Source organism: Carcharodon carcharias, chromosome 18 (assembly GCF_017639515.1).
Source record: "Carcharodon carcharias isolate sCarCar2 chromosome 18, sCarCar2.pri, whole genome shotgun sequence".
Taxonomy (NCBI): domain Eukaryota; kingdom Metazoa; phylum Chordata; class Chondrichthyes; order Lamniformes; family Lamnidae; genus Carcharodon; species Carcharodon carcharias.
The window spans coordinates 80,177,588-80,200,175 of record NC_054484.1 but is presented as its reverse complement, the minus strand read 5'-3'; positions in this window follow the sequence as shown (position 1 = coordinate 80,200,175).

Genomic DNA, 22,588 nt, shown 5'->3' with positions numbered 1-22,588 from the left:
CAGGGAGTCAAAGGTCAAAGAAACAGTGGGTCAGTAAAAAGAGAAACAGGGAATCAATAATCAGGAAAAGAATGTTGCAAAAATCAAAGAAACAGTGCATCAATGATCAGAGAAACCATGAGGCATTTAACAGAGAAGCTGCTGGTCAATAATCAGAGAAACAGTGAGTCAATAATTAGAGAAAGAATGGATCAATAATCAGAAACAATTGTTCAATAATCAGAGAAACATCGAATCAATAACCTGAGTAAGAGCGGTTCAGTAATCAAAGAAAAAGTGGGTCAATAACCAGAGAAACAATGGATAAATAATCAGAGAAATATGGGATGAATAAACAGAGAAACAGAGAGTCAGTGATCAGAGTTACAGTGGGTCAATAATCACAGAAAAATCGAGTTAATCAGCAGAGTAACATTGGGTGAATAATCAGTGAATGAGTGAGTCAATATTCAGAGAAACAGTGGGTCAATAATCAGAGAAACAGTGAGTCAATAATTAGAGAAAGAATGGATCAATAATCAGAAACAGTGGGTCAATAATCAGAGAACCGCAGATCAATCACCTGAGTAAAAGCAGTCAATAATCAGAGAGACAGTGGGTCAATAACCAGAGAAACACTGGATCAATGATCAGAGAAATATGGGGTGAATAAACAGAGAAACAGAGAGTCAGTAATCAGAGAAACAGTGGGTCAATAATCAGAGAAAATGTGAGTCAATAATCAGAGAAACAGTGAGTGAATAATCAGTGAAAGATTGAGTCAATATTCAGAGAAACAGTGAGTGAATAATCAGATAAGCAGTGAGTGAATAATCAGAGAAACAGTGGGTCAATGATCAGAGAAACAGTAAGTGAATAATCAGAGAAACAGTGAGTCAATAATCGAAGAAAGAGATGGTCAATAATGAGAAAAACAGAGAGTGAACAATCAGCGAAACAGTGACTGTATAATCAGGGAAACAGTGGGAGAATAATCACATAAACAATGGGTCAATAATCAGAGAAATAGTGGACAAATAATCAGTGAAACAGTAAGTGTATAATCAGAGAAACAGTGAGTGAATAATCAAAGAAATATTTGGTCAATAATCAGGGAAACAGTGAGACAATAATCAATGAAACTGTGGGGCAACAATCAGAGAAACCATGAGGCAATAATCAGAGAAACAGTGGGTCAATAATCTGAGAAACAGTGGGTGAATGAGAAGCAAAACCATTGGTCAAAGATCAGAAACAGTGAGTCAAAGATGAGAGAGAGAGTGACTCAAAGATCAGAGAAACAGGGAGTCAAAGATGAGAGAAAGAGAGACTCAAAGATGAGAGTAACAGGGAGTCAAAGGTCAGAGAAACAGTGGGTCAGTAAAAAGAGAAATAGGGAATCAATAATCAGGAAAAGAATGTAGCAAAAATCAAAGAAACAGTGCATCAATGATCAGAGAAACAGTGAGGCATTTAACAGAGAAGCTACTGGTCAATAGTCATAGAAACAGTGAGTCAATCGTTAGAGAAAGAATGGATCAATAATCAGAAACAGAGGGTCAATAATCATAGAACCACGGATCAATCACCTGAGTAAAAGCGGTCAATAATCAGAGAGACGGTGGGTCAATAACCAAAGAAACACTGGATCAATAATCAGAGAAATATTGGGTGAATAAACAGAGAAACAGAGAGTCACTAATCAGAGAAACAGTGGGTCAATAATCAGAGAAAATGTGAGTCAATAATCAGAGAAAGAGTGGGTGAATAATCAGTGAAAGATTGAGACAATATTCAGAGAAACAGTGAGTGAATAATCAGGTAATCAGTGAGTGAATAATCAGAGAAACAGTTGGTCAATAATCAGAGAAACAGTAAGTGAATAATCAGAGAAACAGTCAATAAACAAAGAAAGAGTTGGTCAATAATGAGAGAAACAGAGAGTGAATAATCAGCGAAACTGTGAGTGTATAATCAGAGAAACAGTGGGAGAATAATCACATAAACAATGGGTCAATAATCAGAGAAACAGTGAGTCAATAATTAGAGAAAGAATGGATTAATAATCAGAAACAGTGGGTCAATAATCAGAGAACCGGGGATCAATCACCTGAGTAAAAGCGGTCAATGATCAGAGAGACGGGACGTCAATAACCAGAGAAGAACTGGATCAACAATCATAGAAATATGGGGTGAATAAACAGAGAAACAGAGAGTCAGTAATCAGAGAAAATGTGGGTCAATAATCAGAGAAAATGTGAGTCAATAATCAGAGAAACAGTGGATGAATTATCAGTGAAAGACTGAGTCAATATTCAGAGAAACAGTGAGTGAATAATCAGGTAAGCAGTGAGTGAATAATCAGAGAAACAGTGGATCAATGATCAGTGAAACAGTAAGTGAATAATCAGAGAAACAGCGAGTCAATAATCAAAGAAAGGGTTGTTCAATAATGAGAGAAACAGTGAGTGAATAATCAGCGAACTGTGAGTGTATAATCAGAGAAACATTGGGAGAATAATCACATAAACAATGGGTCAATAATCAGAGAAACAGTGGGCCAATAACCCGAGGAACAATGAGTGAATAATCAGAGAAATATTTGGTCAATAATCAGGGAAGCAGTGAGAAAATAATAAGTGAAACTGTGGGGCAACAATCAGAGAAACCATGAGGCAATAATCAGAGAAACAGTGGGTCAATAATCTGAGAAACGGTGGGTGAATGAGAAGCGAAACCGTTGGTCAAAGATCAGAAACAGTGAGTCAAAGATGAGAGAGAGTGAGTCAAAGATCAGAGAAACAGGGAGTCAAAGATGAGAAAAAGAGAGACTCAAAGATGAGAGAAACAGGGAGTCAAAGGTCAGAGAAACAGTGGGTCTGTAAATAAAGAAATAGGGAATCAATAATCAGGAAAAGAATGTAGCAAAAATCAAAGAAACAGTGCATCAGTGATCAGAGAAACAGTGAGGCATTTAACAGAGAAGCTACTGGTCAATAGTCATAGAAAAAGTGAGTCAATCGTTAGAGAAAGAATGGATCAATAATCAGAAACAGAGGGTCAATGATCATAGAACCGCGGATCAATCACCTGATTAAAAGCGGTCAATAATCAGAGAGACGGTGGGTCAATAACCAAAGAAACACTGGATCAATAATCAGAGAAATATTGGGTGAATAAACAGAGAAACAGAGAGTCACTAATCAGAGAAACAGTGGATCAATAATCAGAGAAAATGTGAGTCAATAATCAGAGAAAGGGTGGGTGAATAATCATTGAAAGATTGAGACAATATTCAGAAAAACAGTGAGTGAATAATCAGGTAATCAGTGAGTGAATAATCAGAGAAACTGTCGGTCAATGATCAGAGAAACAGTAAGTGAATAATCAGAGAAACAGTTAGTCAATAATCAAAGAAAGATTTGGTCAATAATGAGAGAAACAGAGAGTGAATAATCAGCGAAACTGTGAGTGTATAATCAGAGAAACAGTGGGAGAATAATCCCATAAACAATGGGTCAATAATCAGAGAAACAGTGAGTCAATAATTAGAGAAAGAATGGATTAATAGACAGAAACAGTGGGTCAATAATCAGAGAAAATGTGAGTCAATAATCAGAGAAACAGTGGATGAATTATCAGTGAAACACTGAGTCAATATTCAGAGAAACAGTGAGTGAATAATCAGCGAACTGTGAGTGTATAATCAGAGAAACAGTGGGAGAATAATCACATAAACAATGGGTCAATAATCAGAGAAACAGTGGGCCAATAATCACTGAAAAAGTGAGTGAATAATCAGAAACAGTGGGTCAAGATCAGAGAAACAGTAAGTGAATAATCAGAGAAACAGTGAGTCAATAAACAAAGAAAGTGTTGGTCAATAATGAGAGAAACAGTGAGTGAATAATCAGTGAAACTGTGAGTGTATAATCAGAGAAACAGTGGGAGAATAATCACATAAACAATGGGTCAATAATCAGAGAAACAGTGGGCCAATAATCAGTGAAACAGTGAGTGAATAATCAGAAACAGTGGGTCAAGATCAGAGAAACAGTAAGTGAATAATCAGAGAAACAGTGAGTCAATAAACAAAGAAAGTGTTGGTCAATAATGAGAGAAACAGTGAGTGAATAATCAGCGAAACTGTGAGTGTATAATCAGAGAAACAGTGGGAGAATAATCACTTAAACAATGGGTCAATAATCAGAGAAACAGTGGGCCAATAATCAGTGAAAAAGTGAGTGTATAATCAGAGAAACAGTGAGTGAATAATCCGAGAAACATTTGGTCAATATTCAGGGAAACAGTGAGACAATAATCAGTGAAACTGTGGGGCAACAATCAGAGAAACCATGAGGCAATAATGAGAGTAACAGTGGCTCAATAATCTGAGAAACAGTGGGTGAATGAGAAGCGAAACCATTGGTCAAAGATCAGAAAGAGTGAGTCAAAGATGAGAGAGAGAGTGACTCATAGATCAGAGAAACAGGGAGTCAAAGATGAGAGAAAGAGAGACTCAAAGATGAGAGAAACAGGGAGTCAAAGGTCAGAGAAACAGAGGGTCAGTAAAAAGAGAAACAGGGAATCAATAATCAGGAAAAGAATGTAGCAAAAATCTAAGAAACAGTGCATCAATGATCAGAGAAACGTTGGGGCATTTAACAGCGAAGCTGCTGGACAATAATCAGAGAAACAGTGAGTCAATAATTAGAGAAAGAATGAATCAATAATCAGAAACAGTGGGTCCATAATCAGAGAACCACGGATCAATCAGCTGAGTAAAAGCGGGTCAATGATCAGAGAAACAGTAAATGAATAATCAGAGAAACAGTTAGTGAATAATCAAAGAAAGAGTTGGTCAAAAATGAGAAAAAGAGAGTGAATAATCAGCGAAACTGTGAGTGTATAATCAGAGAAACAGTGGGAGAATAATCACATAAACAATGGGTCAATAATCTGAGAAACAGTGAGTCAATAATTAGAGAAAGAATGGATCAATAATCAGAAACAGTGGGTCAATAATCAGAGAACCGCGGATCAATCACTTGAGTAAAAGCGGGTCAATAATCAGAGAGACGGGGCGTCAATAACCAGAGAAACACTGGATCAATAATCAGAGAAATATGGGGTGAATAAACAGAGAGTCAATAATCAGAGAAACAGTGGGTCAATAATCAGAGAAAATGTGAGTCAATAATCAGAGAAAGAGTGTGTGAATAATCAGTGAAAGATTGAGTCAATATTCAGAGAAACAGTGAGTGAATAATCAGGTAAGCAGTGAGTGAATAATCAGAGAAACAGTTGGTCAATGATCAGAGAAACAGTAAGTGAATAATCAGAGAAAGAGTGAGTCAATGATCAGAGAAACAGTAAGTGAGTAATCAGGGAAACAGTGAGTCAATAAACAAAGAAAGTGTTGGTCAATAATGAGAGAAACAGTGAGTGAATAATCAGCGAAACTGTGAGTGTATAATCAGAGAAACAGTGGGAGAATAATCACTTAAACAATGGGTCAATAATCAGAGAAACAGTGGGCCAATAATCAGTGAAACAGTGAGTGTATAATCAGAGAAACAGTGAGTGAATAATCCGAGAAACATTTGGTCAATATTCAGGGAAACAGTGAGACAATAATCAGTGAAACTGTGGGGCAACAATCAGAGAAACCATGAGGCAATAATGAGAGTAACAGTGGCTCAATAATCTGAGAAACAGTGGGTGAATGAGAAGTGAAACCATTGGTCAAAGATCAGAAAGAGTGAGTCAAAGATGAGAGAGAGAGTGACTCAAAGATCAGAGAAACAGGGAGTCAAAGATGAGAGAAAGAGAGACTCAAAGATGAGAGAAACAGGGAGTCAAAGGTCAGAGAAACAGTGGGTCAGTAAAAAGAGAAATAGGGAATCAATAATCAGGAAAGGAATGTAGCAAAAATCTAAGAAACAGTGCATCAATGATCAGAGAAACATTGGGGCATTTAACAGTGAAGCTGCTGGACAATAATCAGAGAAACAGTGAGTCAATAATTAGAGAAAGAATGAATCAATAATCAGAAACAGTGGGTCCATAATCAGAGAACCACGGATCAATCAGCTGAGTAAAAGCGGGTCAATGATCAGAGAAACAGTAAATGAATAATCAGAGAAACAGTTAGTGAATAATCAAAGAAAGAGTTGGTCAAAAATGAGAGAAAGAGAGTGAATAATCAGCAAAACTGTGAGTGTATAATCAGAGAAACAGTGGGAGAATAATCACATAAACAATGGGTCAATAATCTGAGAAACAGTGAGTCAATAATTAGAGAAAGAATGGATCAATAATCAGAAACAGTGGGTCAATAATCAGAGAACCGCGGATCAATCACTTGAGTAAAAGCGGGTCAATAATCAGAGAGATGGGGCGTCAATAACCAGAGAAACACTGGATCAATAATCAGAGAAATATGGGGTGAATAAACAGAGAGTCAATAATCAGAGAAACAGTGGGTCAATAATCAGAGAAAATGTGAGTCAATAATCAGAGAAAGAGTGGGTGAATAATCAGTGAAAGATTGAGACAATATTCAGAGAAACAGTGAGTGAATAATCAGGTAAGCAGTGAGTGAATAATCAGAGAAACAGTTGGTCAATGATCAGAGAAACAGTAAGTGAATAATCAGAGAAAGAGTGAGTCAATGATCAGAGAAACAGTAAGTGAGTAATCAGGGAAACAGTGAGTCAATAATCAAAGAAAGAGTTGGTCAATAATGAGAGAAACAGAGAGTGAATAATCAGCAAAACTGTGAGTGTATAATCAGAGAAACAGTGGGAGAATAATCACATAAACAATGGGTCAGTAATCAGAGAAACTGTGGGCCAATAATCAGAGAAACAGTGAGTGAATAATCAGAGAAGCATTTGGTCAATAATCAGGGAAACAGTGAGACAATAATCAGTGAAACTCTGGGGCAACAATCAGTGAAACCATGAGGCAATAATGAGAGAAACAGTGGCTCAATAATCTGAGAAACAGTGGGTGAATGAGAAGCGAAACCGTTGGTCAAAGATCAGAAACAGTAAGTCAAAGATGAGAGAGAGAGTGGTTCAAAGATCAGAAAAACAGGGAGTCAAAGATGAGAGAAAGAGAGACTCAAAGATGAGAGAAACAGAGAGTCAAAGGTCAGAGAAACAGTGGGTCAGTAAAAAGAGAAATACGGAATCAATAATCAGGAAAAGAATGTAGCAAAAATCAAAGAAACAGTGCATCAATGATCAGAGAAACAGTGGGGCATTTAACAGAGAAGCTGCTGGTCAACAATCAGAGAAACAATGATTCAATAATTAGAAAAAGAATGGATCAATAATCAGAAAGAGTGGATCAATAGGCAGAGAACCGCGGATCAATCACCTGAGTAAAACCGGGTCGATAATCAGAGAGATGGTGGGTCAATGATCAGAGAAGCAGTAAGTGAATAATCAGAGAAACAGTGAGTCAATAATCAAAGAAAGAGTTGGTCAATAATGAGAGAAACAGAGAGTGAATAATCAGCGAAACTGTGAGTGTATAATCAGAGAAACAGTGGGAGAATAATCACATAAACAATGGGTCAATAATCAGAGAAACAGTGAGTCAATAATTAGAGAAAGAATGGATTAATAATCAGAAACAGTGGGTCAATAATCAGAGAACCGGGGATCAATCACCTGAGTAAAACCGGGTCCATAATCAGAGAGATGGTGGGTCAATGATCAGAGAAACAGTAAGTGAATAATCAGAGAAACAGTGAGTCAATAATCAAAGAAAGAGTTGGTCAATAATGAGAGAAACAGAGAGTGAATAAGCAGCGAAACTGTTAGTGTATAATCAGAGAAACAGTGGGAGAATAATCACATAAACAATGGGTCAATAATCAGAGAAACAGTGAGTCAATAATTATAGAAAGAATGGATCAATAATCAGAAACAGTGGGTCAATAATCAGAGAACCGGGGATCAATCACCTGAGTAAAAGCGGGTTTATAATCAGACAGACGGAGCATCAATAACTAGAGAAGAACTGGATCAACAATCATAGAAATATGGGGTGAATAAACAGAGAAACAGAGAGTCAGTAATCAGAGAAACAGTGGGTCAATAATCAGAGAAAATGTGTGTCAATAATCTGAGAAACAGTGGATGAATTATCAGTGAAAGACTGAGTCAATATTCAGAGAAACAGTGAGTGAATAATCAGGTAAGCAGTGAGTGAATAATCAGAGAAACAGTGGATCAATGATCAGTGAAACAGTAAGTGAATAATCAGAGAAACAGTGAGTCAATAATCAAAGAAAGAGTTGTTCAATAATGAGAGAAACAGTGAGTGAATAATCAGCGAACTGTGAGTGTATAATCAGAGAAACAGTGGGAGAATAATCACATAAACAATGGGTCAATAATCAGAGAAACAGTGGGCCAATAATCAGTGAAAAAGTGAGTGAATAATCAGAAACAGTGGGTCAAGATCAGAGAAACAGTAAGTGAATAATCAGAGAAACAGTGAGTCAATAAACAAAGAAAGTGTTGGTCAATAATGATAGAAACAGTGAGTGAATAATCAGCGAAACTGTGAGTGTATAATCAGAGAAACAGTGGGAGAATAATCACATAAACAATGGGTCAATAATCAGAGAAACAGTGGGCCAATAATCAGTGAAAAAGTGAGAGAATAATCAGAAACAGTGGGTCAAGATCAGAGAAACAGTAAGTGAATAATCAGAGAAACAGTGAGTCAATAAACAAAGAAAGTGTTGGTCAATAATGAGAGAAACAGTGAGTGAATAATCAGCGAACTGTGAGTGTATAATCAGAGAAACAGTGGGAGAATAATCACATAAACAATGGGTCAATAATCAGAGAAACAGTGGGCCAATAATCAGAGAAACAGTGAGTGAATAATCAGAAACAGTTGGTCAAGATCAGAGAAACAGTAAGTGAATAATCAGAGAAACAGTGAGTCAATAAACAAAGAAAGTGTTGGTCAATAATGAGAGAAACAGTGAGTGAATAATCAGCGAAACTGTGAGTGTATAATCAGAGAAACAGTGGGAGAATAATCACTTAAACAATGGGTCAATAATCAGAGAAACAGTGGGCCAATAATCAGTGAAACAGGGAGTGTATAATCAGAGAAACAGTGAGTGAATAATCCGAGAAACATTTGGTCAATATTCAGGGAAACAGTGAGACAATAATCAGTGAAACTGTGGGGCAACAATCAGAGAAACCATGAGGCAATAATGAGAGTAACAGTGGCTCAATAATCTGAGAAACAGTGGGTGAATGAGAAGCGAAACCATTGATCAAAGATCAGAAAGAGTGAGTCAAAGATGAGAGAGAGAGTGACTCATAGATCAGAGAAACAGGGAGTCAAAGATGAGAGAAAGAGAGACTCAAAGATGAGAGAAACAGGGAGTCAAAGGTCAGAGAAACAGAGGGTCAGTAAAAAGAGAAACAGGGAATCAATAATCAGGAAAAGAATGTAGCAAAAATCTAAGAAACAGTGCATCAATGATCAGAGAAACATTGGGGCATTTAACAGCGAAGCTGCTGGACAATAATCAGAGAAACAGTGAGTCAATAATTAGAGAAAGAATGAATCAATAATCAGAAACAGTGGGTCCATAATCAGAGAACCACGGATCAATCAGCTGAGTAAAAGCGGGTCAATGATCAGAGAAACAGTAAGTGAATAATCAGAGAAACAGTTAGTGAATAATCAAAGAAAGAGTTGGTCAAAAATGAGAGAAAGAGAGTGAATAATCAGCGAAACTGTGAGTGTATAATCAGAGAAACAGTGGGAGAATAATCACATAAACAATGGGTCAATAATCTGAGAAACAGTGAGTCAATAATTAGAGAAAGAATGGATCAATAATCAGAAACAGTGGGTCAATAATCAGAGAACCGCGGGTCAATCACGTGAGTAAAAGCGGGTCAATAATCAGAGAGTCGGGGCGTCAATAACCAGAGAAACACTGGATCAATAATCAGAGAAATATGGGGTGAATAAACAGAGAGTCAATAATCAGAGAAACAGTGGGTCAATAATCAGAGAAAATGTGAGTCAATAATCAGAGAAAGAGTGGGTGAATAATCAGTGAAAGATTGAGTCAATATTCAGAGAAACAGTGAGTGAATAATCAGGTAAGCAGTGAGTGAATAATCAGAGAAACAGTTGGTCAATGATCAGAGAAACAGTAAGTGAATAATCAGAGAAAGAGTGAGTCAATGATCAGAGAAACAGTAAGTGAGTAATCAGAGAAACAGTGAGTCAATAATCAAAGAAAGAGTTGGTCAATAATGAGAGAAACAGAGAGTGAATAATCAGCAAAACTGTGAGTGTATAATCAGAGAAACAGTGGGAGAATAATCACATAAACAATGGGTCAGTAATCAGAGAAACTGTGGGCCAATAATCAGAGAAACAGTGAGTGAATAATCAGAGAAGCATTTGGTCAATAATCAGGGAAACAGCGAGACAATAATCAGTGAAACTCTGGGGCAACAATCAGTGAAACCATGAGGCAATAATGAGAGAAACAGTGGCTCAATAATCTGAGAAACAGTGGGTGAATGAGAAGCGAAACCGTTGGTCAAAGATCAGAAACAGTGAGTCAAAGATGAGAGAGAGTGGTTCAAAGATCAGAAAAACAGGGAGTCAAAGATGAGAAAAAGAGAGACTCAAAGATGAGAGAAACAGAGAGTCAAAGGTCAGAGAAACAGTGGGTCAGTAAAAAGAGAAATACGGAATCAATAATCAGGAAAAGAATGTAGCAAAAATCAAAGAAACAGTGCATCAATGATCAGAGAAACAGTGGGGCATTTAACAGAGAAGCTGCTGGTCAACAATCAGAGAAACAATGATTCAATAATTAGAGAAAGAATGGATCAATAATCAGAAAGAGTGGATCAATAGGCAGAGAACCACGGATCAATCACCTGAGTAAAACCGGGTCCATAATCAGAGAGATGGTAGGTCAATGATCAGAGAAACAGTAAGTGAATAATCAGAGAAACAGTGAGTCAATAATCAAAGAAAGAGTTGGTCAATAATGAGATCAACAGAGAGCGAATAATCAGCGAAACTGTGAGCGTATAATCAGAGAAACAGTGGGAGAATAATCACATAAACAATGGGTCAATAATCAGAGAAACAGTGAGTCAATAATTATAGAAAGAATGGATCAATAATCAGAAACAGTGGGTCAATAATCATGGAACAAGGAGTGAATAATCAGAGAAATAGTGAGTGAATAATCAGATAAACAATGAGTGACTAATCAGAGAAACAATGAGTGAATAATCACCGAGACAATCGGTCAATAATCAGAGAAACAGTGGGTGAATTAGAAGCAAAAACATTGGTCAGTAATCTGAGAAACAGTGAGTCAGATCAGAGAAACAGGGGGTCAATAATCATGGAAGCTTTGGTCAATGATCAAACAAAATGTGGGACAATGATCGGAGAAGCAGTCACTCCGTAAACATTGAGTGAATAATCAGAGCAACATTGAATCAATAATGAGAAAAATAATGTGTCAATCATCAGTAAAACAGCTGGTCAATAATCTGAGAATAATGAGTCAATAATCAAACACATAGTGTCAGTGATCAGGGAAACAGTTAATTAATATTTAGAAATATATTTGGTCAATAATCAGAGAAACTTCGTCTATAATCAATGAAATCATTGGTCAATGATCTGAGAAACAGTGGGTGAATGAGAACGAAACAATTGGTCAAAGATCAGAAACAGTGAGTCAAAGATGAGAGAAAGACTGAGTCAAAGATCAGAGAAACAGTGAGTCAAAGGTCAGAGAAACAGTGAGTCAGTAAAAAGAGAAACCGGGAATCAATAATCAGGAAAAGAACGTAGCAAAAATCTAAGAAGCAGAGCATCAATGATCAGAGAAACAGTGGGACATTAAACAGAGAAGCTGCTGGTCAATAATCAGAGAAACAGTGAGACAATAATTAGAGAAAGAATGGATCAATAATCAGAAACATTGTGTCAATAATCAGAGAACCGCAGATCAATCACCTGAGTATAAGCGGGTCAATAATCAGAGAGGTGGTGGGTCAATAACCAGAGAAACACTGGATCAATAATCAGAGAAATATGGGTTGAATAAACAGAGAAACAGAGAGTCAGTAATCAGAGAAACATTGGGTCAATAATCTGAGAAGATGTGAGTCAATAATCACAGAAACAGTGGGTGAATAATCAGTGAAACATTGAGTCAATATTCAGAGAAACAGTGAGTGAATAATCAGATAAGCAGTGAGTGAATAATCAGAGAAACAGTGGGTCAATGATCAGAGAAACAGTAAGTGAATAATCAGAGAAACAGTGAGTCAATAATCAAAGAAAGAGTTGGTCAATAATGAGAGAAACAGAGAGTGAATAATCAGAGAAATAGTGGGAGAATAATCACAAACAATGGGTCAATAATCAGAGAAACAGTGTCCAATAATCAGTGAAACATTGAGTGTATAATCAGAGAAACAGTGAGTGAATAATCAGAGAAACATTTGGTCAATAATCAGTGAAACTGTGGGGCAACAATCAGTGAAACCATGAGGCAATAATCAGAGAAACAGTGGGTCAATAATCTGAGAAACAGTGGGTGAATGAGAAGCGAAACCGTTGGTCAAAGATCAGAAACAGTGAGTCAAAGATGAGAGAGAGTGAGTCAAAGATCAGAGAAACAGGGAGTCAAAGATGAGAGAAAGAGAGACTCAAAGATGAGAGAAACAGGGAGTCAAAGGTCAGAGAAACAATGGGTCAGTAAAAAGAGAAATAGGGAATCAATAATCAGGAAAAGAATGTAGCAAAAATCAAAGAAACAGTGCATCAATGATCAGAGAAACAGTGGGGCATTTAACAGAGAAGCTGCTGGTCAACAATCAGAGAAATAGTGATTCAATAATTAGAGAAAGAATGGATCAACAATCAGAAACTGTGGGTCAATAATCAGAGAATTGCGGATCAACACCTGAGTAAAACCGGGTCCATAATCAGAGAGGCGGTGGGTGAATAACCAGAGAAACACTGGATCAATAATCAGAGAAATATTGGGTAATAAACAGAGACTCAATAATCAGAGAAACAATGGGTCAATAATCAGAGAAAATGTGAGTCAGTAATCAGAGAAACAATGGATGAATAATCAGTGAAAGATTGCGTCAATATTCAGAGAAACAGTGAGTGAATAATCAGATAAGCAGTGAGTGAATAATCAGAGAAACAGTGGGTCAATGATCAGAGAAACAGTAAGTGAATAATCAGAGAAACAGTGAGTCATTAATCAAAGGAAGAGTTGGTCAATAATGAGAGAAACAGTGAGAGAACAATCAGTGAAACAGTGAGTGTATAATCAGAGAAACAGTGAGTGAATAATCAGAGAAACATTTGGTCAATAATCAGGTAAACAGTGAGACAATAATCAGTGAAACTGTGGGGCAACAATCAGAGAAACCATGAGGCAATAATCAGAGAAACAGTGGATCAATAATTAGAAGCAGTGAGACAAAGATCAGAAAAACAGCGACTCAATAATCAGAGAAATAGTGAGTCAATAATCAGAGAAACAGTAGGTCTACAGTCAGTGAAACAGTGAATCAAAGACCTAAGAAAGAGTGAGTTAATAATCAGAGAGACAGGGAGTTGATAATCAGGGAAACAGGACGTCAATAATGAGAGAAACATTGCGTCAGTAATCAGGGAAACATTGAGTCAATAATCAGGGAAATTGAGTCAATACTCAGGGAAACAATGAGTCAATATTGAGAGAAACCATGGGGCAATATTCAAAAAAATCAATAATTCAATAATCAGAGAAACAGTGTGTCAATAATTCGAAACAGTGGCTCAAAGATCAGAGAAACAGTCAGTCAATAGTCAGGGTAACAGTGGATCAATGATCTGAGAAACAGCGGGTCAATTATCAAAGAAACCATGGATCAATAGTCAGGGAAAGAGTGGATCAGTAATCAGAGAAACAGCAGGTCAATAATCAGATAAACAGTTGGTGAATAATCGGAGAAACCGTGGTCAATATTCAGGAAACAGCGAGTGAATTATCAGAGAAACAATGGGTCAATAATCAGGGAACAATGAGTGAATAATCAGAGAAACAGTGAGTGAATAATCATAGAAAGTGTTGGTGAATTAACAGAGAAAAAGTGCGTCAATAATCAGAGAAACAGTGGGTGAAAATCAGAGAAATAGTGAGTGAATAATCAGATAAACAATGAGTGACTAATCAGAGAAACAAGGAGTGAATAATCACCGAGACAATCGGTCAATAATCAGAGAAACAGTGGGTGAATTAGAAGCAAAAACATTGGCCAATAATCTGAGAAACAGTGAGTCAGATCAGAGAAGCAGGGGGTCAATAATCATGGAAGCTTTGGTCAATGATCAAACAAAAAGTGGGACAATGATCAGAGAAGCAGTCAGTCCATAAACATTGAGTCAATAATCAGAGCAACAGTGAATCAATAATGAGAAAAATAATGTGTCAATAATCAGAAAAACCGCTGATCAATAATCTGAGAATAATGAATCAATAATCAGAAACATGGTGTCAGTGATCAGGGAAACATTTAATCAATGTTTAGAAAAATATTTTGTCAATAATCAGAGAAACTTCGTCGATAATCAATGAAATCATTGGTCAATAATCTGAGAAACAGTGGGTGAATGAGTGCGAAACCGTTGGTCAAAGATCAGAAACAATGAGTCAAAGATGAGAGAAAGAGTGAGTCAAAGATCAGAGAAACAGGGAGTCAAAGGTCAGAGAAACAGTGGGTCAGTAAAAAGAGAAACAGGGAATCAATAATCAGGAAAAGAATGTAGAAAAAATCTAAGAAACAGAGCAACAATGATCAGAGAAACAGTGGGGCATTTAACAGAGAAGCTGCTGGTCAATCATCAGAGAAACAGTGAGTCAATAATTATAGAAAGAATGGATCAATAATCAGAAAAATTGGGTCAATAATCAGAGAAAAATCGGAACAATAACCTGAGTAAAAGCAGGTCAATAATCAGAGAGATGGTGGATGAATAATCATGGAACAGTGAGTGAATAATCTGAGAAACAGTCAGTGAATAATCAGAGAAACAGTGGGACAATAATCAGAGAAAGTATGACTGAATAATCAGAGAAACTGTGAGTGAATAATCAGAGAAACAGTTGGTCAATAATCAGAGAGATTGTGGGCCAATAATCAAGGAAACAGTGGGTCAATAATCAGAGAAACAGTGAGCGAATAATTATAGAAATAGTTGGTCAATAATCAGATAAACAGTGTGTCAATAATCAGAAAAAAAGTGCATCAATAATCGGAGAAACCTTGGGTGAATAAGCAGAGAAACATTGAGTGGACAGTCAGAGAAACTGTGAGGGAAATATCAGAGAAACAGTGAGTGAATAGTCACAGAAACAGTGGGTCAATAATCAAAGAAACATCGAATCAACCAGCAGAGTAACAGTGGGTGAATAATCAGTGAAAGAGTGAATCAATATTCAGAGACACAGTGGGTCAATAATCAGAGAAACGGTGAGCGAATGATCTGAGAAATGGTTGGTCAATAATCAGAGAAACAGTGTGACAATAATCAGAGAAATTGTGCATAAATAATTGGAGAAACAGTGGGAGAATAATCAGAGAAACAGTTGGTCAATAAGCAGAGAAACAGTGGGTCAATAATCAGAAAATATTTAGACAATAATCAGAGAAACAGTGATCAATAAGCAGAGTAACAGTGGGTGAATAATCAGTGAAAGAGTGAATCAATATTCAGAGAAACAGTGAGTGAATAATCAGAGAAACAGTGAGTGAATAATCAGAGAAACATATGGTCAATAAGCAGAGAAACAATGGGTCAATAATCAGGGAAACATTCAGACAATAATCAGAGAAACAGTGATCAATAAGCAGAGTAACAGTGGGTGAATAATCAGTGAAAGAGTGAATCAATATTCAGAGAAACAGTGAGTGAATAATCAGAGAAACAGTGAGTGAATAATCAGAGAAACATATGGTCAATAAGCAGAGAAACAATGGGTCAATAATCAGGGAAACATTCAGACAATAATCAGAGAAACAGTGAGTCAATAATCAAAGTAACAGTGGGTGAATAATCAGTGAAAGAGTGAGTCAATATTCAGAGAAACAGTGAGTGAATAATCAGAGAAACTGTGAGGGAATAATCAGAGAAACAGTTGTTCAATAATCAGAAAATAGTGTGCCAATAATCAGTGAAACAGTGGGTCAATAATCAGAGAAACAGTGGGTCAATAATCAGAGAAATACTGCATAACTAATTGGTGAAACAGTGGGTGAATAATCAGAATTAAGTTGGTCAATAATCAGAGAAATAGTGAGTAAATAAGCAGATTAACAGAGAGTGAATTATCAGTGAAAAACTGAGTCAATATTCAGAGAGTGAGTGAATTATCAGAGAAACAGTGAGTGAATAATCAGAGAAACTGTTGGTCAATAAGCAGAGTAACAGTGGGTGAATAATCAGTGAACGAGTGAGTCAATATTCAGAGAAACAGTGAGTGAATATTCAGAGAAACTGTGAGTGAATAATCAGAGAAACAGTGGGTCAATAATCAGAAAATAGTGGACACACACTCAGTGAAACAGTGGGTCAATAATCAGAGAAATGGATTGTCAATAATCAGAGAAACAGTGCATTAATAATCAGAGAAAATGTGTATCGATAATCGGAGAAGAAATGGGTGATTAATCAGAGAAACAGTGGGTGAATTATAAGCAAAACCAATGGTCAATAATCTGAGAAAAGGTGGGTGACAGATCAGAGAAACAGGGTGTCAATAATCATGTAAGCATTGTTCAATGATCAAACAAAATATGGGACAAAGATCAGAGAAGTAGTGAGTCCGTAAACAGTGAGTGAATTATCAGAGAAACAGTGAATCAATAATGAGACAAATAGTGTGTCAATAATCAGAAAAACCGTTGGTCAATAATCTGAGAATGAAGGAGCCATTAATCAGAAACATTGTGTCACTGATCAGAGAAACAGTTAAACAATAATTAGAAAAATATTTGGTCAATAATCAGACAAACTTCGTCAATAATCAATGAAACCATTGGTCAATAATCTGAGAAATAGCAGATCAATAATATGAGATACAGTGGGTGAATGAGAAGCGAAACATTTGGTCAAAGATCAGAAACAGTGAGTCAAAGGTGAAAGAAACAGGGAGTCAAATATCACAGAAACAGGGAGTCAAAGATCAGAGAAAGAGTGGGTCAGTAAAAAGAGAAACAGGGAATGATTAATCAGGAATCGAATGTAGCAACAATGTAAGAAAAAGTGCATCAAAGATCAGAGAAACAGTTGGGCATTTAACAGAGAAGCTGCTGGTCAATAATCAGAGAAACAGTGAATCAATAATTAGAGAAAGAATGGATCAATAATCAGAAACAGTGGGTCAATAATCAGAGAAACAGCGAATCAATAACCTGAGTAAGAGCCGATCAGTAATCAAAGAAAAAGTGGGTCAATAGCCAGAGAAACGATGGATAAATAATCAGAGAAATATCGGGTGAATAAACAGAGAAACAGAGAATCAGTGATCAGAGTTACAGTGGGTCAATAATCATACAAACATCGAGTCAATCAGCAGAGTAACAGTGGGTGAATAATCAGTGAAAGAGTGAGTCAATATTCAGAGAAACAGTGTGTCAATAATCAGAGAAACGATGAGTGAATAATCTGAGAAACGGTTGGTCAATAATCAGAGAAACAGTGTGTCAATAATCAGAGAAATAGTGCATAAATAATTGGAGAAACAGTGGGTGAATAATCAGAGAAACAGTTGGTCAATAAGCAGAGAAACAGTGGGTCAATAATCAGAAAACATTCAGACAATAATCAGAGATACAGTGAGTCAATAAGCAGAGTAACAGTGGGTGAATAATCATTGAAAGAGTGAGTCAATATTCAGAGAAACAGTGAGTGAATAATCAGAGAAACTGTGAGTGAATGATCAGAGAAACAGTTGGTCAATAATCAGAAAATAGTGGGCCAATAATCAGTGAAACAGTGAGCCAATAATCAAAGAAACGGTTTGTCAATAACCAGAGAAACAGCGGGTTAATAATCAGAGAAACAGTGGTTGAATAATCAGAGAACCTGTTAGTGTATAATCAGGGAAACAGTGAGAGAATTCTCACATAAAGAGTGGGTCAATAATCAGAGAAACAGTGGCCCAATAATCAGAGAAACAGTGAGTCTATAATCAGAGAAACAGTGAGTGAATAAAATTGAGAAACATTTGGTCAATACACAGGGAGACAGTGAGACAATAATCAAGGAAGTTGTGAGTCAACAATCTGTGAAACAACGGGTCAATAATCGAAGAAAGAATGGGTCAATATTCAGAGAAACAGCAAATGAATAAGTTGAGTAGTACCAGTTCAGTAATCAAATAAACAGTGGGTCAATAACCAGAGAATCAATGGATAAATAAGCAGAGAAATATGGGGTGAATAAACAGAAAAACAGAGACTCAGTAAGCAGAGTTACAGTGGGTCAATAATCAGAGAAACAGTGAGTCAATAAGCAGAGAAACAGTTGGGCATTTAACAGAGAAGCTGCTGGTCAGTAATCAGTGAAACATTGAGTCAATAATTAGAGAAAGAATGGATAAATGATCAGAAACAGTGGGTAAATAATCAGAGAAACAGTGGGCCAATCATCAATGAAATAGTGAGTGTATAATCAGAGAAACAGTGAGTGAATAATCAGAGAAACATTTGGTCAATAATCAGGGAAACAGTGAGACAATAATCAGTGAAACTGTGGGGCAACAATCAGAGAAACCATGAGGCAATAATCAGAGAAACAGTGGGTCAATAATTAGAAACAGTGAGTCAAAGATCAGAGAAACAGTAAGTGAATAATCAGAGAAACAGTGAGTCATTAATCAAAGAAAGAGTTGGTCAATAATGAGAGAAACAATGAGTGAATAATCAGCGAAACTGTGAGCATATAATCAGAGAAACAGTGAGAGAATAATCACATAAACAATGGTGCAATAATCAGAGAAACAGTGGGCCAATAACCAGTGAAAGAGTGAGTCTATAATCAGAGAAACAGTGAGTGAATAATCAGAGAAACATTTGGTCTATAATCAGGGAAACAGTGGGACAATAATCAAGGAAGCTGTGAGTCAACAATCTGAGAAACAGCGGGTCAATAATCAGAGAAAGAATGGGTTAATAATCAGATAAACAGCGAATCAATAACCTGAGTAAAAGCGGTTTAGTAATCAAAGAAACAGTGGGGCAATAACCTAGAAACAATCGATAAATAACCAGAGAAATATTAGGTGAATAAACAGAAAAACAGAGTCAGTAATCGGAGTTACACTGGGTCAATAATCAGAGAAACAGTGAGTCAATAAGCAGAGCAACAGTGGGTGAATAATCAGTGAAACAGTCAGTCAATATTCAGAGAAACAGTGAGTGAATAATCAGAGAAGCAGTGGGTCAATAATCAGAGAAACAGTGGGGCAATGAACAGAAAATCAATGAGTCAATAAACAGACAAACAGAGAATCAATAATCATGGAAAAAGTGAGTCAACAATCAGAGAAACCGTGGGGCAATAATCAGAAAATCAATGAGTCAATGATCAGAGAAACGGTGTGTCTAGAATTAGAAGCAGAGTGTCAAAGATCAGAGAAAGTCATAGAAATAATCAGTGAAACAGTCAGAGAAATAACCAGAGAAACAATAATCTGCCAAAAATGTGTCAATAGTTCGGGAAAGAGCGTCAATAATCAGAGAAACAATGGGGCACTAATAAGAAAATCAATGAGTTTATAATCAGAGAATCAGGGTGTAAATATGCATGGAAACAGTGAGTCTACAATGAGTGAAACAGTGGGGCAACATTCATAGAATCCATGAGGCAATAATCAAGAAACAGTGGGTCAATAATTAGAAGCAGTGAGTCAAAGATCAGAGAAACAGCGGGTCAATAATCAAGAAAGAGTGAGTGAATAATCACAGGAACCATGGGGAAATATTCAAAAATTCAATGACTCAATATTCAGAGGAACAGTGTGTCAATAATTAGAAACAACGAGACAAAGATCAGAGAAACAGGGAGTCAATTATCAGCGAAACAGTGGGTGAATACTCAGGGAAACAGTGGATCAATCATCTGAAAAACAGCGGGTCAATTATCAGAGAAAGAATGGGTCAATAATCAGAGAAACATTTGGTCAATAATCAGGGAAACAGTGAGACAATAATCAGGGAAGCTGTGAATCAACAATCCGAGAAACAGCGGGTCAATAATCAGAGAAAGAATGGGTCAATAATCAGCTAAATAGCCTGAGTAAAAGCGGTTCAGTAATCAAATAAACAGTGGGTCAATAACCAGAGAAACAATGGATAAATAATCAGAGAAATATGGGGTGAATAAAAAGAGAAACAGAGAGTAAGTGATCAGAGTTACAGTGGGTCAATAATCACAGAAACAGCGGGTCAATAATCAGAGAAACAATGAGTGAATAATCTGAGAAACGGTGGTCAATAATCAGAGAAGAAGTTCTTCAATAATTGGAGAAACAATGGGTGAATAATCAGAGAAACTGTTGGTCAACAATCAGAGAAATAGTCAGCAAATAAGCTGGGTAACAATGGGTGAATAATCAGTGAAAGAGTGAGTCAATATTCAGAGAAACAGTGAATGAATAATCAGAGTAACAGTGGGTGAATAATCAAAGAAACTGTTGGTCAATAATCAGAGAAATAGCGAGTACGTAAGCAGAGAAACAGTGAATGAATAATCAGAGAAATAGTGAGTGAATAATCAGAGAAACAGTTGTGTAATAATCAGAAACAGTGGGTCAATAATCAGGGAAACATTCAGACAATAAACAGAGTAACAGTGAGTGAATAATTAGAGAAACTATGATTGAATAATCAGAGAAACAGTTGGTCAATAATCAGAAAATAGTGGCCAATAGTCAGTGAAACAGTGGGTCAATAATCAGAGAAACGGTTTGTCAATAATCAGAGAAACAGTGCGCCAATAATCAGAGAAAAAGTGCGTCAATAATCGGAGATAATTTGGGAGATTAATAAGAGAAACATTGGGTCAATAATAAGAGAAACAGTGGGGGAACTATAAGCAAAACCATTGGTCAATAATCTGAGGAAAGGTGGGTGACAGATCAGGGAAACAGAGGGGTCAATAATCACGGAAGCTTTGTCAATGATCAAACAAAATGTGGCTCAATGATCAGAGAAGTTGTGAGTCCATAAACAGTGATGAATTATCAGAGAAACAGTGAATCAATGATGAGAAAAATAGTGTGTCAATAATAAAAACCGTTGGTCAATAATCTGAAAATAAAGCAGTCAATAATCAGAAACATTGTATCACTGATCAGAGAAACAGTTAATCAATAATTAGAAAAATAATTGGTCAATAATCAGAGAAACTTCATCAATAATCAATGAACCATGGGTCAATAATCTGAGAAAGAGCGGATCAATCTTGTGAGAAACAGTGGGTGAATGAGAAGCGAAGCATTAGCTCAAAGAGCAGAAAGAGTGAGTCAAAGATGAGAGAAACAGGGAGTCAAATATCACAGAAACAGGGAGTCAAAGATCAGAGAAAGAGTTGGTCAGTAAAAAGAGATACAGGGAATGAATAATCAGGAAAAGAATTTAGCAAAAATCTAAGAAACAGCAGAGTAACAGTGGGTGAATAATCAGTGAAAGAGTGAGTCAATATTCAGAGAAACAGTGAGTGAATAATCAGAGAAACTGTGAGTGAATGATCAGAGAAACAGATGGTCAATAATCAGAAAATAGTGGGCCAATAATCAGTGAAACAGTGGGCCAATAATCAGAGCGATGGTTGGTCAATAACCAGAGAAACAGTGGGTCCATAATCAGAGAAAAAGTGCGTCAATAATAGGAGAAAAAATGGGTGATTAATCAGAGAAACAGTCAGTCAAAAATCAGAGAAACAGCGGGTGAATTATAAGCAAAACCATTGGTCAATAATCTGCGAAAAGGTGGGTGACAGATCAGAGAAACAGGGGGTCAATAATCACGGAAGATTTGTTCAATGATCAAACAAAATGTGGGACATTGATCAGAGAAGTAGTGAGTCCGTAAACAGTGAGTGAATTGTCAGAGAAACAATGAATCAATAATGAGACAAATAGTGTGTCAATAATCAGAAAAAACCGTTGGTCAATAATCTGAGAATGAAGGAGTCAATAATGAGAAAAATTGTGTCACTGATCAGAGAAACAGTTAAACAATAATTAGAAAAATATTTGGTCAATAATCAGAGAAACATCATCAATAATCAATGAAACCATTGGTCAATAATCTGAGAAACAGCGCATCAATAATATCAGAAACAGTGGGTGAATGAGAAGCGAATCATTTGTCAAAGGTGAGAAACAGTGAGTCAAAGATGAGAGAAACAGGGAGTCACATATCAGACAAACTGGGAGTCAAAGATCAGAGAAAGAGTAGGTCAGACTAAAGAGAAACAGGGAATGAATAATCAG